Here is a 6,490-nt window from a genome sequence, read left to right on the forward strand (position 1 = left end):
CCCACTTCCAAAGACATGCACCTGGGGATAGGTTGATTGGCAACACTAAATTGGCCCTAGTGTGTGAATGTGAGTGTGAATGTTGTCTATCTGTGTTGGCCCTGTGATGAGGTGGCGACTTGTCCAGGGTGTATTCCGCCTTCTGCCCGAATGCAGCTGGGATAGACTCCAGCAGCCCACACGACCCCGAAAGGAACTTGCGTTAAAAAAATGGATGTATTTAATGTTAGCATTTAAGATAGCTTGCGATTAGCACACTAGTTGTCAGCCAGCGATGAATGCGGAAATTTTCAGCAAGCGGTAAACGTGCCTGGGTGTCAGCTAGCTAATAGCGACACTATACTGTATCATTTTAATAACTCAGAATTGCACAATAAGGTTTTTTTTTTAAAACCAGTTCCATTTAAACCACAGTTTTACAGCAGAGATATAAGTAGAGTGTCCCTGCTCAACCTGTCCATCAGTCTAAGGGTCCTTGGCCTGGAAAACTTTAAAGACCCTTGTACTTTAGTGAAGAGTTGTTCATATTGTTATATTGAAGTGATCTAGAATAGTTAATGTACCAAAGGGTTGTACCTTGTTTCCAAGTTTCTAATGTAGAAGAAGACTAAACTTATGATTCAGCTTATCTTCACATTGGATCATGTCGGAGTCACCAATTTGGGACATGTTATGAACTCTTTAAGATAAAAAAACAACGCTGGGTTATTGTCTAACTATTGTCGGTCAACACAATAGAGCCTATTAGAATTACAGGAATTTTAATATTGGATCAATACCAAAGTGACGTTTTCCTGTTAATAATTTTCCTCTTGAAAAGACCAGTCATGGTGATTAGGGTTTGAAAGTAAAATCAATGTCTGATGGTTGTATGAAAATTACACATCCCTCTTGTAATTAAAAAAATTATATAATCTTTTAAAAAATTAGTTTTATTCAATCTCAGTTTTTTCTCTGCCTGTGCGCCTCACCTGAGCTCAGGCTCCCTTTTATTTAGGGTTGATGTGCGGCTCGACAGTAAGTGGTCACACTCAGGGTGAACTCTTGTCTCCGTCGCCTGACCATTCAAGAGTCACCGCAACTGCAGGAATGCGTCCACACAGTTATACTTCCAAAAGTGGTGGTAGTCATCTTAAAATGTCAGGAACCGAAGCATGTTGGTGAAAGTTGCTACAGGAAGTATGAGAAAGGAATGAGACAGCAGGACTTTGGGAAGATGAGCTGGACAATGCAGCCATTGTCAGACCCAGACCAAAAGAGGGAAGGTGAGGGGGTTGGGCAGGTGAATACCTCTAAAGTTACTTTTCGACAGAGTCCTCCCCCCATCAGACCCAAACATTTGCAGGGGAAAGCACCCAGGCTATGGTCAACGTATGAATTATTTACCTGGCCAGTCAATTATTGATCGTTCCTTTGTAATAGTGCTTAAGGCTCCTATTGTGTTGAATCATTGGTATTTGTAACCAGCTGCTTGACTTTGTTGCTAGGGTGACCTTGCCCTTAGACAATGTCTTGATTGTACGGGTTTCCTGATCTATTGGATACAGCCCAATCTTTGCAAAAAATATTTGCATAGAAAATCGCATTAGCAGTCCTGTGGTGTCCTTGTGCAAAGCTGGACAGCCAGTAAACATCTAAATGTCCTTTTCTTGGATTTTAAGTCATGTCATTACAAAAGTTAAAAATGGTAAGCTATAGGCTTCTATATGAACTGGCAGCTACACAACTGCTAAGTGCACAATACAAGTGTCCTTAATTTAACAATATTGCAGTATAAAACATGTGCCAATATAAGCAAGTATGAAATTATAGTTGCATATTAAGATAGTCTTTAAGGCAGAAGCACATTAGAAAATAGCTAAAGTAACAGTTTCTTGAGCTTAACTTAATGACTTAGTTTCCTAGGTGTTGCCAAAACAGATATTCCATTATGAAGACTTGATGCTTTTGTTCCAATTCCACTTGATCGAACCTGTTCTAACATTCCACTCCACAAAATGCATGTATAAAATTGTCAAATTAGGCCAATGTAGTTATCGGTCAGTGCTTACAGCTCCTATTGGAAGTGGCAAGTTGTATTGGCACACCTTGAGTTGATCCTTAAATGTTGGCATTGGTTAAAACGTCAGGATGAAGCAAACAAAATGTCTTGCTCTATAGATTAACTGCAATCTGCTGACAAAAGTTCAGTTGCCAGTTCTTTTCCAAAAGCATCTGGTTTAAAGCCATGCAATAGCAAAAACATGTATTGGTCCGCTGTCAAAATGGGAACTGTAGTGAGGCCAAATGTTGACCAATGTGCATTAAAAAAAATAAACCCACTTGAACAAGTTAACACCGTTACTACAGGGACGGCGTTGGGCAGTGGCCGTGCGCAACCCGAGGGTCCCTGGTTCAATCCCCACCTACTACCAACCACGTCACATCTGTTGTGTCCTGAGCAACACTTCACCCTCGCTCCTGGTTAGCGCCTTGCATGGCAGCTCCCTCCATTAGTGTGTGAATGGGTAAAATGTGGAAGTAGTGTCAAAGCGCTTTGAGTACCTTGAAGGTAGAATAGCGCTATACAAATACAACCCATTCATCATTACTAGTGAAATAGCATTAAAGTACTTCGATCTAGTGTATTGATGCAGTGTCCAGCAAACTTAACATCCATTCAATTAGACTGAGAAAGGAACATTTACCTGAAACTGCGCTATCTAAAAAAATGTCCTACGCAAGAGGGAAAAAAAAAAAAAAAAGACAACTGGGTCATTTACAAGTGTTTATTGAATTTACAAAAATTTCCAAGACCTAAGAAAGCGCTAACATTTTTTCATAGAATTCAAAAATAAAGAATTTCAATCACTAAATCTGGTTTCTTATTAAAAAAGGAACTAGACATGGTGAGGATTACAGCATGTTGCAACTTCCTGGTGATAACCCAAATCCACACTCCAACCAACAGGACATGGCACCAAGACCTCTGTGGTGTGCTTTTAAACCCATGACATGACCCTCTTCACTGTTCCTTCAAAAATCCAATGATTAGGTGGCAAGGGTCATTGAACTCATCACTAGTCATCCATCAGCTTGAACTGTGGAGCAGAGGAACCAACGCCAAGACCAATGACAGCAGCAGGGGAGCGGTGATCTCAGAGCAGGCATTACTGTCGCTGGTAGTGTTGCGCGTGGCGGTCATGGTCACGGTGAAGACGCCGTCCGTTATGTTCATGGGTGCCTTTGTGGTGTTCTGTCCATGGACAATCTGCAACAAATAGTTAAGTTAAAGTTGACATACCAATGATCGTCACACTGTGGTGAAATTTGTCAAATATTCACCCCCTGGGGAGGTGACGGAAGCAGTAAGCGGCATATTTGGCTGCACCCGGGAATCATTTTTTGTGATTTAACCCCCAATTCCAACCCTTGATACAGAGTGCCAAGTGGGTCCCGTTTAATAGTTTTTGGTATGACTCGGCCGGGTTTTGAACTCAACCTACTGAGCTCAATAGACCCAATTAGCATAGCCTCCTTATGAAACAGTAAGGAATTGTAATTGGATATTTTGTAGAAATCCTAAACATGAAAATCACTAGAACTTAAACATGATTGAGAGATAAATCCCTCGCAAGGGATCAATTAAACCATTAGGGGTGTGGGGAAAAAATTGAGTCGAATCGCAATTCTCATGTGCCATTCAGAATAGATTCTCATTTTTATTTTATCAATCCAACAAAATACACAGAAATACCGTAACAATGCAATCCAATTCCTAAACCAAACCGAGCAACCCTCAGAACTGCAACAGAGCAATTAAGACAGAACAAACCAAAAGTAGTGAAAAAAAAAAAAAAAACAGTTTCTAATATTAGTCATTTCAGCATAGCAGTGATTAAAAATTCCTCATTGACATCATTAGACACACACATACATACATACATACATACATATATATATATATACACACACACACACACACAAACAAACAAACGTCACAGTGGCTTACACTTGCATCACATCATAAGCTTAACACACTGTCTAATTTTCACAAATATAATATAAGTCACATTTTTGGTTCGTTTAATGGTTAACAAATTTACATTGCAATCAGTTGATAAAACATTGATCTTTACAATTACAAAAGCTTTTTACAAAAATCTACTACTCTGCTAGCATGTCAGCAGGCTGGGGTAGATCCTGCTGAAATCATATGTATTGAATGAATAGAGAATCTTTTTAAAATCAAGAAAAAAAAAAGTGTTTATGAATCAAGAATTGTGTTGAATTGAAAAAAAAAAGGATTTTGAATCGAATCATGACCCCAAGAATCGATATTGAATCGAATCGTGGGAAACCCAAAGATTCACACACCTAGCTGACATTTTCTTCATCTCTTCCGCAAATGAGATAAGATTTAATATTTTACAGTAATGTGTTAATAATTTCACAAATAAGTCTCTCCGGAGTATATGTCGCACCCAAAGATTTGCAGCCCTATAAACCATGCGTGCTCCAATAAAAGTGTGACAAACTTTAGGTATTAAAAAAAAAAAAACCTCAAAATCCATCAAAACACATTTCTGCAAGTAATACAAACATGGGGTTTATTGCTTCCTCAATTTAACTTTTGAATGTACGTAAACTTTGTAAAAATAATACATTTAAAAGCAGCTGTAGACTAATTAGTAGCAAAATGAATGTCATCTGTGTCAGCTAGCGTGAAGGGTGAAGAATTTGCTTACTTGTCCAATGTTAGTGTGCAGCTTATATCAGAAACACAAGTATTTGGGAGCATTGCTTACCTGTGTTGCAAGATGGAGCACCACAAGCAGGACACCAAAGAGCGCGGCGTGCATCTTCATGTTTGGGCGAGGTTGAGATTGTCCACGTGCGTTGGCGAAAAGAGACAAGCTGCCTCAAACGCTGAGTCGCGAGGTATTTATACCGCTGATGACGTCACTGCGCCCCACTTGCTCGGCTGCGTTCAGGTGCTCGCGGGAAAGTTTAGAGTTAGACTTCAATACATAAATGCTCAGACTGTCGGAAGACATACAGTGAAAGTATTAGTTCACACATTTATCTTTATTTTTTTTTCTGTAGGGGCGTCATCCTCCCTCAGAAGATTTCTTTGTGATTTTCACATACAAATATTGACGATCTTTGCTCCTTCTAAACTCTGTGGTCAAGCTGCACAAAACCTTGTGTCTGCAATTGTAAATAATTTATTTTTTAAGTTTTGTGTTTCTTGTAGAATCTAAATTAAGTAGTATACATTAGCCCAGGGGTAGGGAACCTATGGCTCTAGAGCCAGATGTGGCTCTTTTGATGACTGCACCTGCCTCTCAGATAAATCTTAGCTGACATTGCTTAAGGCAAGTAATGAATAATTCCACTGGTAGTCACAGTGTCAAAAAAAACGTTCAAAATATAAAACATCCTCATGCATTTCAGTTCATCCATCCATACCTGTTCAAGAAGTCGCATTAATAGTAAGAAGCATTTTATTTATTGTTGGTTAACTTCAGAATAACAATGTTATTAAAAAGAATAGGAGACATATTATACTCTAAAAATGTTGCTCTTACTTAAAAATGCACGCATTTAGTTGTATTCAGTCTTAAAAATATATTATATGGCTCTTACGGAAATACTTTTTAAAATATTTGGCTTGTATGGCTCTCTCAGCCAAAAAGGTTCCCGACCCCTGCATTAGCCTATTGTTAAAATAATGAGAAAAAAAACATCGTTGAAAATATATGTTTTATTGCATTGATTTGTTACATTAATAGCTGTTGTATTATTATAGGATGGCTTGTTAAACATAACATAGTATTTTCAGAGGGAGGAAAATCCAAGACATTTAATATAAAATGTATCCATCCATCCATTTCTACCGCTTATTCCCTTTGGGGTCGCGGGGGGCGCTGGTGCCTATCTCAGCTACAATCGGGTGGAAGGCGGTTTACACCCTGGACAAGTTGCCACCTCATTGCAGGGCCAACACAGATAGACAGACAACATTCACACTCACATTCACACTCACATTCACACATTAGGGACCATTTAGTGTTGCCAATCAACCTATCCCCAGGTGCATGTCTTTGGAAGTGAGAGGAAGCGGAGTACCCGGAGGGAACCCATGCAGTCACGGGGAGAACATGCAAACTCCACAGAGAAAGATCCCAAGCCCGGGATTGAACCCTGACTACTTAGGACCTTCGTATTGTGAGGCAGATGCACTAACCCGTCTTCCACCGTGAAGCCCATATAAAATGTAAAATGAATAAATACATAAAGAGAAAAAGAAAAAATTTTTTAAAAACCAACGTCCCGTGCAATGTTTTTTTACCGTCCCCGGGACGACAGAACATCATTAATGTCAAGCCCTGGAAGTTACATTTTATTGTTTGCATTATTTGTTTCAGCATTGCACTTTGAAAATGGTCCCTCAGCTCTTTGACAGCTTTGGCTCTTTTTCAGATCAGCAGACCAAGTCTTTCTTACA

The sequence above is a fragment of the Nerophis ophidion genome, linkage group LG03, assembly GCF_033978795.1.
Source record: "Nerophis ophidion isolate RoL-2023_Sa linkage group LG03, RoL_Noph_v1.0, whole genome shotgun sequence".
Lineage (NCBI taxonomy): Eukaryota > Metazoa > Chordata > Actinopteri > Syngnathiformes > Syngnathidae > Nerophis > Nerophis ophidion.